General features: G+C 37.9%; 1 long non-coding RNA gene across 1 annotated transcript in view; it reads left to right on the forward strand.

Annotated features, from left to right (window-relative positions):
• LOC141174650 (uncharacterized) overlaps positions 1-5,599 on the forward strand; it is an 89,522-nt gene extending 83,923 nt beyond the window's left edge. The window contains exons 2-3 of the long non-coding RNA XR_012252932.1: positions 4,074-4,241; positions 4,712-5,599. This is a non-coding gene — a long non-coding RNA (uncharacterized lncRNA). The remainder of the gene's footprint in view (positions 1-4,073; positions 4,242-4,711) is intronic.
• Positions 5,600-10,848: the final 5,249 nt, after the last annotated feature.

Here is a 10,848-nt window from a genome sequence, read left to right on the forward strand (position 1 = left end):
CCCAAGTAGTGAGATGCTCGGGCGAGTACCGAGCAGTGTCGAGCGCTACTGCTTACCCTATAAAACAGCAGCCTGCAATGATCTTACCTCCCAATGGTCCCTCTTCTGGAAAGACAATCCATACAATTCTTCCAAAAACCCTCTGTCCCTCTTTTGGAAGGGATCAATAGATCTGCATTAAAATGGGTTGCCTCAGTGGGTCAACTCTCTCCTTTATGCCTGATTTGGGCCAAGGGACATCATTGAGGGGGGTGTTCACAAGGATATGACGAAGTGTTAGTGCTCATGCTCGTAAGGCTATAGTCTAAAGGAGTATTCTGGTTGGAACAAGTTATCACCTTGTTCGTTTTTTTTTTTCTAACTTCGGACCCCCACTGATTGTCAGAATAGGGCACTTCTATCCTGTTTGAATGGAGCGGCAGTGTACATGCTCTGATTTCCACTTAATTTATTACCTATAAGCCTACCGAAGAAAGTCATACAGCACTCCAGCAGTCCCATTAAGAATGAAGGGAGCATGAGGTCAAGCATGCACATTGATGCTCCAATCCCCCGATGATAAGAGTGGCCCATTCTGGAAATCGTTTTAGTTCCCAATGATCGGACTCCCATTAATTTAAAAGTTATCACATTTCCTATGGATAGGTGAGAATATTTTCCAACTGCAATACCCTTTGAGGACCACCATGTAAATGTAAACCACAGAAGCGATGCAAAGGGAGTGCGAAGGCTGTAATTTCCTTCAGTCCCCATAAAGACTGCATATTTTTGGCAGCACATCCACTGTTTACACAGGAAGATGTGCTGCCGATAACGATTTGCTCATTTGTCAGCTAATTGCTACCACGTTTATATGACAAATGATCAGGAGTGAATGTTCATTATTGGACCATGTAATGGGGTATTAAATGGTTAATGTCGTTTCAACAAACTTTTCAAACTTTATAAACTGTGTAATGTATTTTATCAAAGAAATATGCTTTTTCTCCACTTATGAACCACTCCCCCCTCCCACTTTCTCCTGAACTCATTATTCACAGCTAGAATCTGTCTTGCACAAAACAGACTGCCAATTTACTGAGGCTGTAATGTCCCGCGTCCTGGTACCTTCTTGTATTAATGACCCCGTCCTGGCCCCTTTCCTTATTAATGTTACCTGTCTTGGCCCCAATTCTGTCATGTTCCTCTTCCTAGGCCTCTTCCTGGTATAATGTTCCCCATCCTCTGCCCCTCCCTGATATAATGTCCTCCATCCCCTGCCCCTTCCTGTTATAATGTCCTTTGTCCTTGGCATCTATCTGGAATAGTGTCCCTCCTCCTAGTATAATGTCCCCCATCATGGACCCTTTCCTTGCATAATGTCCCCCAACCTGAGCCCCTTTCAGTAATTATGTCTCCCCCTACTGAGGCCCCATATTGTATAATATCTCCCACCCTGAGGCCCCTTCTTTGTATAATGTCCCTGATCTTGGGCCCCTTCCTTGCATAATGTCCCCCATCCTGAGACCCTTTCAGTAATTATGTACCCCTATCCTGAGGCCCCTTCTTTGTATAATATCTCCCATCCTGGGCCCCTTCCTTGTATAATTTCCCCCATTCTGGGCCTCTTCCTTGCATTATGTCCCCCATCCTGGACCCTTTCCTTGAATAATGTCCCCCATTCTGGATCACTTCCTTGTATAATGTCCCACATCCTGGGACCCTTCCTTGTCTAATGCCACCCATTCTGGGACCCTTCCTGGTATAATCTCCCCCATCCGGGGCCCCTTCCTTTTATAATGTTCAACATCCTGGGTCCCTTCCTTGTATAATGTCCTGCATCCTGGGCTCCTTCCTGGTATAATATCCCCCATCATGGGCCCCTTCCTTGTATAATGACACCGCAGTCTGGGTCCCTTCATGGTATAATTTCCCCCATCCTGGGCCCCTTCCTGGTATAATTCGCCCCATTCTGGGCCCCTTTCTGGTGTAATGTCCATTCTGTTGCTTTTTTTCAACACATAAAAAAATAAATAAATGATTTCTATTACCTTCTTCTGCTTCCACTGCTACAGTGTCCTTCTCTTCTACAGCCTACAGTACAGACCAAAAGTTTGGACACACCTTCTCATTTAAAGATTTTTCTGTATTTTCATGACTATGAAAATTGTACAGTCACACTGAAGGCATCAAAACTATGAATTAACACATGGTGGAATTATATACTTAACAAAAAAGTGTGAAACAACTGAAAATATGTCTTATATTCTAGGTTCTTCAAAGTAGCCACCTTTTGCTTTGATGACTGCTTTGCACACTCTTGGCATTCTCTTGATGAGCTTCAAGAGGTAGTCACCGGAAATGGTTTTCACTTCACAGGTGTGCCCTGTCAGGTTTAATAAGCGAGATTTCTTGCCTTATAAATGGGGTTGGAACCATCAGTTGTGTTGTGCAGAAGTCTGGTGGATATATAGCTGATAGTCCTACTGAATAGACTGTTAGAATTTGTATTATGGCAAGAAAAAAGCAGCTAAGTATAGAAAAACGAGTGGCCATCATTACTTTAAGAAATGAAGGTCAGTCAGTGCGAAAAATTGGGAAAACTTTGAAAGTGTCCCCAAGTGCAGTTGCAAAAACCATCAAGCGCTACAAAGAAACTGGCTCACATGAGGACCGCCCCAGGAAAGGAAGACCAAGAGTCACCTCTGCTTCTGAGGATAAGTTTATCCGAGTCACCAGCCTCAGAAATCGCAGGTTAACAGCAGCTCAGATTAGAGACCAGGTCAATGCCACACAGAGTTCTAGCAGCAGACACATCTCTTCAACAACTGTTAAGAGGAGACTTTGTGCAGCAGGCCTTCATGGTAAAATAGATGGTAGGAAACCACTGCTAAGGACAGGCAACAAGCAGAAGAGACTTGTTTGGGCTAAAGAATACAAGGAATGGACATTAGACCAGTGGAAATCTGTGCTTTGGTCTGATGAGTCCAAATTTGAGATCTTTGGTTCCAACCACCGTGTCTTTGTGCGACGCAGATAAGGTGAACGGATGGACTCTACATGCCTGGTTCCCACCGTGAAGCATGGAGGAGGAGGTGTGATGGTGTGGGGGTGCTTTGCTGGTGACACTGTTGGGGATTTATTCAAAATTGAAGGCATACTGAACCAGCATGGCTACCACAGCATCTTGCAGCGGCATGCTATTCCATCCGGTTTACATTTAGTTGGACCATCATTTATTTTTCAACAGGACAATGACCCCAAACACACCTCCAGGCTGTCTAAGGGCTATTTGACCAAGAGGGAGAGTGATGGGGTGCTACGCCAGATGACCTGGCCTCCACAGTCACCAGACCTGAACCCAATCGAGATGGTTTGGGGTAAGCTGGACCGCAGAGTGAAGGCAAAAGGGCCAACAAGTGCTAAGAATCTCTGGTAACTCCTTCAAGATTGTTGGAAGACCATTTCCGGTGACTACCTCTTGAAGCTCATCAAGAGAATGCCAAGAGTGTGCAAAGCAGTCATCAAAGCAAAAGGTGGCTACTTTGAAGAACCTAGAATATAAGACATATTTTCAGTTGTTTCACACTTTTTTGTTAAGTATATAATTCCACATGTGTTAATTCATAGTTTTGATGCCTTCAGTGTGAATGTACAATTTTCATAGTTATGAAAATACAGAAAAATCTTTAAATGAGAAGGTGTGTCCAAACTTTTGGTCTGTACTGTACATTCTACTACAAAGCCTACAGCTGACTTTGGCGTGACAGCCATGGGCGGCACATGATGTCATTGTCATGCCGCGCTTATGTTGGGCATGCCAATGTCAGCTGCTGACCTCTGATTGATTGGAGGTGTGTATTGCAGTGCAGGGAGCCGGTGGGTCTCTTGGATGCACATAGGCTCTGGCTTCGATGGGTCTCCTTCCTGTATGGGCCCGGTTGTTATGCCCCTGGCTATGTATTAGGGGTGCACCAAGTTTGCAGCTTTAGTGATAGTCTATAACGACACGTATCTGTCTTCTACTACTATATCCTCTATTATTAATTACAGCAGAGGTTTGTAGTAAACTCATATCTGTGTCATGTTCACAGGGGTGTCCCTCAGCAGGAAGCGAAAAGCCTTGAGTGGATTTTCAAGTAGCAGAAAAAGCAAAGTCTTCACTGGCGGGATGATTTATGACTGCAGACGGAGTGATGTGACATAGCAGCCGGAGAGCACCTTAACGACAACGACTCCTGGACTTCTATTGTCTGAGCAAAGTGGGTGCTCAGTTTTTGTCAGTGACAACTGCCAGCGATCATAAAGCCATAACACTGACGCTGATACTCCCCGGTTTTATTTGCTAGCTCCGTATTGATTGCATAAGTACTCCATGGTGGTGATTAGGTAGCCGTGACCTGTCATAGCGGCGAGATACAGCCAGCGCTATAATTCATTACTGGCTGGAACTAGAACATCAGACATAGGAGCCAAACAATGAGTTTCTTTCTAATGATTAATTACCAGCAGCTGCATTATTTTCACAAACCTACACACCTCGCCTGTATTGGAGATATCTGTTTGCGTTAGATTAACCCTTAGAATAATGCGATGCAATTAACTCCTTCCAAAGCCATAAAGGGATTAACTTGGGAATAATCTGTTCTGTGTTTCCACATGAGTAATAACATTATTTCTGGCCATTATATGACTTGTAGCTTGCATTATTCACCTTTTTTTTCCTTTGCAGGCTCTATCTCTTTATTCACTTTGAGCTTATGGGAGGAGCTTATGATGTCTACCATACACAACACATGCTCATATTACCTTTGGAACCACACAGACAGAAGCAGCAGAGCCATTGATGAGCAATATACAGCTGTACTGAGCATTGTTTCTGTAAATCCAGCACTGGAATGTACTTCCTAGAATTTGCTATATCTGATTGTCTGCCTCTCACTCTGCTTCTCTCTTTTGTCTTCCTTTCTCCATAGACTTCAATATGTTGTGTAATCTGACACCTCACTGTGTTGTAATATGTTGTGTAATCTGACAACTCACTGTGCTAGAATAGATTGTGTAATCTGATTCCTCACTGTGCTGGAATATGTTGTGTAATCTGACACCTCACTGTGCTGAAATATGCTGTGTAATCTGACACCTCACTGTGACAGAATATATTGTGTAATCTGATACCTCACTGTGCTGAAATATGTTGTGCAATCTGACACCTCACTGTGCTGGAATATATTGTGTAATCTGATACCTCACTGTGCTGGTATATGTTGTGTAATCTGACACCTGACTGTGCTATGACACTGGGATATGAACAAGTGGCTCATCAGTGTAGACAGATTCAAAATTTCTCTGATAAAAGTATATTACAACATTTCTTACATGTATTTGAACTACTCATTTATATAAAGTTTCTATTCTAAACTGTGCATTGATCCATTATTCACTTATTCAACCTGGAAATGTATGACTTAATTAAATGTATGACTAAATTAAAAACTAAACTTATATAAGTGTCCCATAGCTAAATATAACGTCTATATGCACAACGTATCAAAATCTATACAAAAAAGTGCATAACTTAATAAACAGAGGTAAAAGATACTCCTTACTGACACATTATTAAAAGAATATATGAACAAAAACAAAACATACAATTCCAGACTATAAAAAGAAACATCCCGTGATGACGCTTGATGCGAAACATGCATCTGGTGCATTTTTTTTAATACTTAATAAATAGAGATAAAAGATGCTCTTTGCCAATGCATTATTAAAAGAATATATATATATAAAAAAAAAAAACATACAATTCCAGACGATAAAAAGAAACATCCTCTGATGACTCTTGATGCAAAACGTGCATCCAGTGCATTTTTTTAAAATATTTAATAAATAGAGATAAAAGATACTCCTTACTGATACATTGTTAAAATAATATATATATACAGTATATATATATATATATATATAAAAAAACATACAATTATAGATGATACAAAGAATCATCCTCTGATGAAGCTTGATGTGAAACGTGCATCCAGTGCATTTTTTTTAAATATTTAATAAATAGAGATAAAAGACACTCCTTACTGATACATTATTAAAATTATATATATATATATATATATATATATATATATATATATATATATACAGTATATATATATATATAAAAAAACAAAAAAACATACAATTATAGATGATAAAAAGAATCATCCTCTGATGAAGCTTGATGCGAAACGTGCATCCAGTGCATTTTTTCTTTCAGTATCAGAGTGTTACTGATATAAATTTATTTTATTCAATTAATTCCATTAATGGGAGGCTTTCTGCTCTTTAGGTTTACTTGTATCAATAAAAAGTAGCCGTTATCCATATATATTTTAAACAAAATTTAATAGTATTTTAAATTAAAAATGTGTCTATATCATTTCCATGGTAAATCCTCTAAAGTCTGATGCGGTGATTGGACAGTGTCAGCCTGTTTATGGGGTACGGTACTGACCGATTATGAGTTTATTTGTTCATTTTCCAAAGGGATATCAGAGGAATGGATTTCTAAGAAAAGATGCTCCATTATTGATAAGTCATGGGGAATGTATTTATTCCCGACTTTTGGGTGGAGGTTTAGAGAAAATAAGACTAAAAATAAGAATAAAAAAATTGAAGGATAAAATAAAAAAAAATAAGAATAAAACTCGTGACTTGCGGAAATCCCACCCATCGTCTTCAATCAATGACAAACGAGCAACGGCAGGAACTTGGGTTGAAGTACAGTATATCCACTCGCTTAAGGACCCAAGTGTCTCCCAGCTCCTTCCACACAGGCAGTGGGTCCTAATTGTGAATGTGAAGCAGTGTATGATATACAGTTACACTTTGCATTTCCCATTGATCGTTAGATAGTATTGATTGTCTTAGTTTCAAGACCATCCTTCTTATCCTCTCAGCGAGTAAAATGATATATATATATAAAGAAACACATGAGAAAGTACAAATTCATCCTGACGCTTCCATTTTTCTCTCTCTCCGGCCTGTCTTCTGCTTATTTTCAGAGGAAGCGTTAGGTATCATTTATCTCGGTCTTTCTTTAGTATTGAAGTGGTTTTTGGGGTAGTACAGCATTGGAACTGTTATTCTTCAAAATGAGAAAGTAGCCAGACGGTTGTGTGATTGATCTAAACCTTACAAATTAAGAGGATTTTAAACCCTTTTTAACAGATAGCAGGTCAATTTAGCACAATTTTTTAAGGAAAAAATAAATAAATAAATAAAAATAAAGAATAGCAGCGAAGGTTCAAAAATAAGGAAAAAAAATAAAAACATAAATTCTATGGGTTTTTTTTATTATTATTATTTTATAATATTTAGGTCATTTTTTATAATATTTACCAACTACCAATTGCCAGTTTTTTTAGTGTCCATTGGTGATGAGCGAGCATTCTCGTTACTCGAGATTTACGAGCATGCTCGGGTGCTTGCCGAGTATCTTCAGCGTGCTCGGGTGATATGATTGAATCACTCCCATGTGCATGATTTGCGACTGTTTGACAGCTTTAATACATGTGAGGAATGTTTCTTAGGCATCCCTCACATGTATTAAAACTGTCAAACAGTCGCAAATCATGAGCACGGAGTGACTCAAACATAACACCCGAGCACGCAGAAGATACTCGGCGAGCACCCGAGCATGCTCATCGAAAGGGTTAACAGAACATACTCGCTCATCACTAGTGTCCATTCACAAAAAGTTTTGTCTACAATAGTGTGTAGCCATCAGTATTTTAGCGCAGTGGTTACTATTCTTTTTTCTCTGCTATATTTTAGAATATTTGCTAACATTTTATTCCAACATTCGGACCCCACAGGTTTATTGAACCAAATAGGTTTCTACTGTAACCTAAGTTCAGATCACTAGAACCATGGAGGGGTCCATGTCCTTCAGCCATAATACTGACGTTAAAGGGGGTGTCATTGGATATTAAATCAATATCTGATCAGTAGAGGTCCGATACCCTGCACCCACGATCAGTGGTTAGCAGCACCCAGATATACAGTGTATGGAGCCAATAAACCACAGCTCTCTACCATGCATAGTGGCCGTTCTCCAGTACTGCAACTTAGACCCCATTTCAATAAGAGCTGCAGTACCCGAGAATGACCACTGCACAATGTATGGAGCTGTGGTCTTTTAGCCCCATAATTTGTGCACATTCAGCCGTGGGACCTCAGTAACACATGAGTGGTGGGGATGTCGGGCGTCAGACCCCACCGTTCTGATATTGATGACCTATACTAAGGATAAGCCATCAATATTAAAATTCTGGACAGTCCCTTTAAAATGTGGTCATTTAAAACTGCACAAATAAAGTAACTTCAAGGTGTTAAAGGGATGTTTTATTTTTTTTTAATTTCATAAATCAATAGTGCATGTGAAAGTAATAAACTTTGTAATATATCTTCTAAGTGAAATCTTTTTTCTCTTCCTGGACTGATAATTTTTTCACCATAGAAAGCAATGAGAAAACCGTGTGAGAATGAAACTAACTTTATTAAACATGTATTGTAGACAAATGACACATATACTGTGCATCTAAATTCAGCAAAAAATGCAGCAAAATCTACTTTTTGCAAGCATCTTATTTTATTGCCAAGAAAGAAGGTTTTGGCTTCAGAAAAAAACGCATCAAAAAAGCAACATGTGTACATAGCCTAACAGCCATTTCATTGGGAACTTGCAGCAGAATGTCTGTGTCAACCTCAAGCTCCTCCTTTTCCTCCATAGAATATTAAAAGCACCAACTGTCATCTCCAATCTCAGTAATGGAAAAATCTGTCTTCACGGGAAAATTGATTTTACTGAATATGAGAGTGAAGGATCAGTCCAGGAGGAGAAAGAAGCAAAATTCTCTGATAAGATATATTATAAAATTGCTTATTTTTCTGTGTACTATTGATTTAGAAAATAGAAATTAAAACAATGGTGACTCTTTGAGGGATAAATTCCATGCTGCTATATCATGTACCAGTAGAGAAGTATGTTGGAAGAGATTTAAAATAAATAAATAAATAAAGAAGTAAATATATATATATATACAGTATATATGTATATATATATAGATATGTATATGTATATCTATCTATCTAAAATGTATTATTATTTTATTAATACTTTCCTTTTTTATTTTTTTTGGGGGGTGGGTAAAATGTGAGAAACTGAAATTTGAGATGGAAATTTCTTAAAAAAGACTAATAGAATAAAAATGAAGAAAAGCAAATAGCGTGGAATAAGAATCTTTTAAGTTTGGCCAAGACCAGCAATGTGGATATGTTTTTAATAACGTAAGTATTTGCATTATTTTTTTTTACAGTAATTTATTACATCTGGATGCATTTTGGTTAATTTATAACCCCCTTGATTTGTATCAGATTAAAAGTGCATAAAATGATATACAGAGAAGAGAGGGTCATAAAAGGAAAAGTGAAATTGACAAAACAAGTGTATTGTTTCTATGTGACATTATTTCAGCAACCAATATTAGGCTACATTTTTTTTTAAATTTCATAAATATTTATTTTTAAAAGGGAAAAAAATAATTTTGAGGGAACATCTATGCAATAATTAAATTTAGAAGAATTTCGATAGAAATCCTTGGCAAAATCTATTACAAATCCGATGCAATATTCTAAAAATAAATCTGCATTCAAATTTGACACTCATTTTGCTGTGGATTTGTGGTGCATTGCAAAGGGTAAAATCATTGGTGAAAATCTGCTGGGTAAATCGCCATGTTTAGAGTTAAAAATTTGTATTGCAGGTCAATTTCTGCGTGGATTCCACCTTGATTTTTTTTTTTGCACAGCATATGGATCATTTACTGCACTTAATTTAATACGTTTAATAATGTCTTTCGTACTATCCTCTCACTTAGGCACAAGTCCCATATTTTTATTTTTATCGGTCAGAAAACAAAAATGCAAATGAGTTAATTCTTATTAAAATATATATATTTTTTTTTTTATTTAGAAAAGGTGTCAAAAATACATTTTTTTAAATAATAATTTTATTCACTGTACAGATGGATTTTGGGGCAGATAGTTGTGAAAAATCTGTGTGAGGCTCAGTCTCTAGAGATCATAAGTGCTACGCTTCTCATCCTGCCTATTGAATTTACTTATTTTTAGTTGTTTTTTTGCATTTTATGGTGAAAATTAAGATAAATAAAGAATATAATGAGCAGGGGATGAGTGTAACGTGCGGTAATTTTACTACTTTTATGATTAGGACTCGAAAAAAGACACAGAGAGAGTCTATAACATACATCCATAATGTAATTAGGTAAGGGTAAATAATGTAATAAGGTTGATTTGTAAAACTTAGATAAAAAAGAGCTGTCATCAGATCTAAAGTGGCAATTTTTGCTCTTATTTTATTCCCTCTGCTTTCTTGAGTATTTTACCTTTTACTTTTTTAAAATCCTCCATTCGGTTCCAGAGATATGGACTTTTTTATTTAGTGATAATTTTTAGACTTTACAAGTAGGCGTGGGTTACAAGGTAATAACACAGAGCAGCCAAAAGACACGCCCCTGGGGATCCTGTGAGCCATACACAAAAATTAGCATGGAATACAAAGTTCCATAACTCTGGAACTCTATGGCGGATTAAAAAAAAAAATTGAAATAGTCAGTGGAGAAGCGGGAATAAAATAAGAGCAAAAGCTGGCCACTCTTGACCTGGTGAAAGGTCCTCTTTAAGGCCTCATGCTCATGGCCATATTATGAATCTGCAATATGGCGACCATTGGTTATGACTGGTCAATACTGAAATTTTGAGTGGATTTTCAGTTTCTAGGTACAATTAAAAACT

This window comes from Phyllobates terribilis, unplaced genomic scaffold (genome assembly GCF_046119375.1).
Source record: "Phyllobates terribilis strain yellow unplaced genomic scaffold, ASM4611937v1 Scaffold_13__5_contigs__length_258822181, whole genome shotgun sequence".
Lineage (NCBI taxonomy): Eukaryota > Metazoa > Chordata > Amphibia > Anura > Dendrobatidae > Phyllobates > Phyllobates terribilis.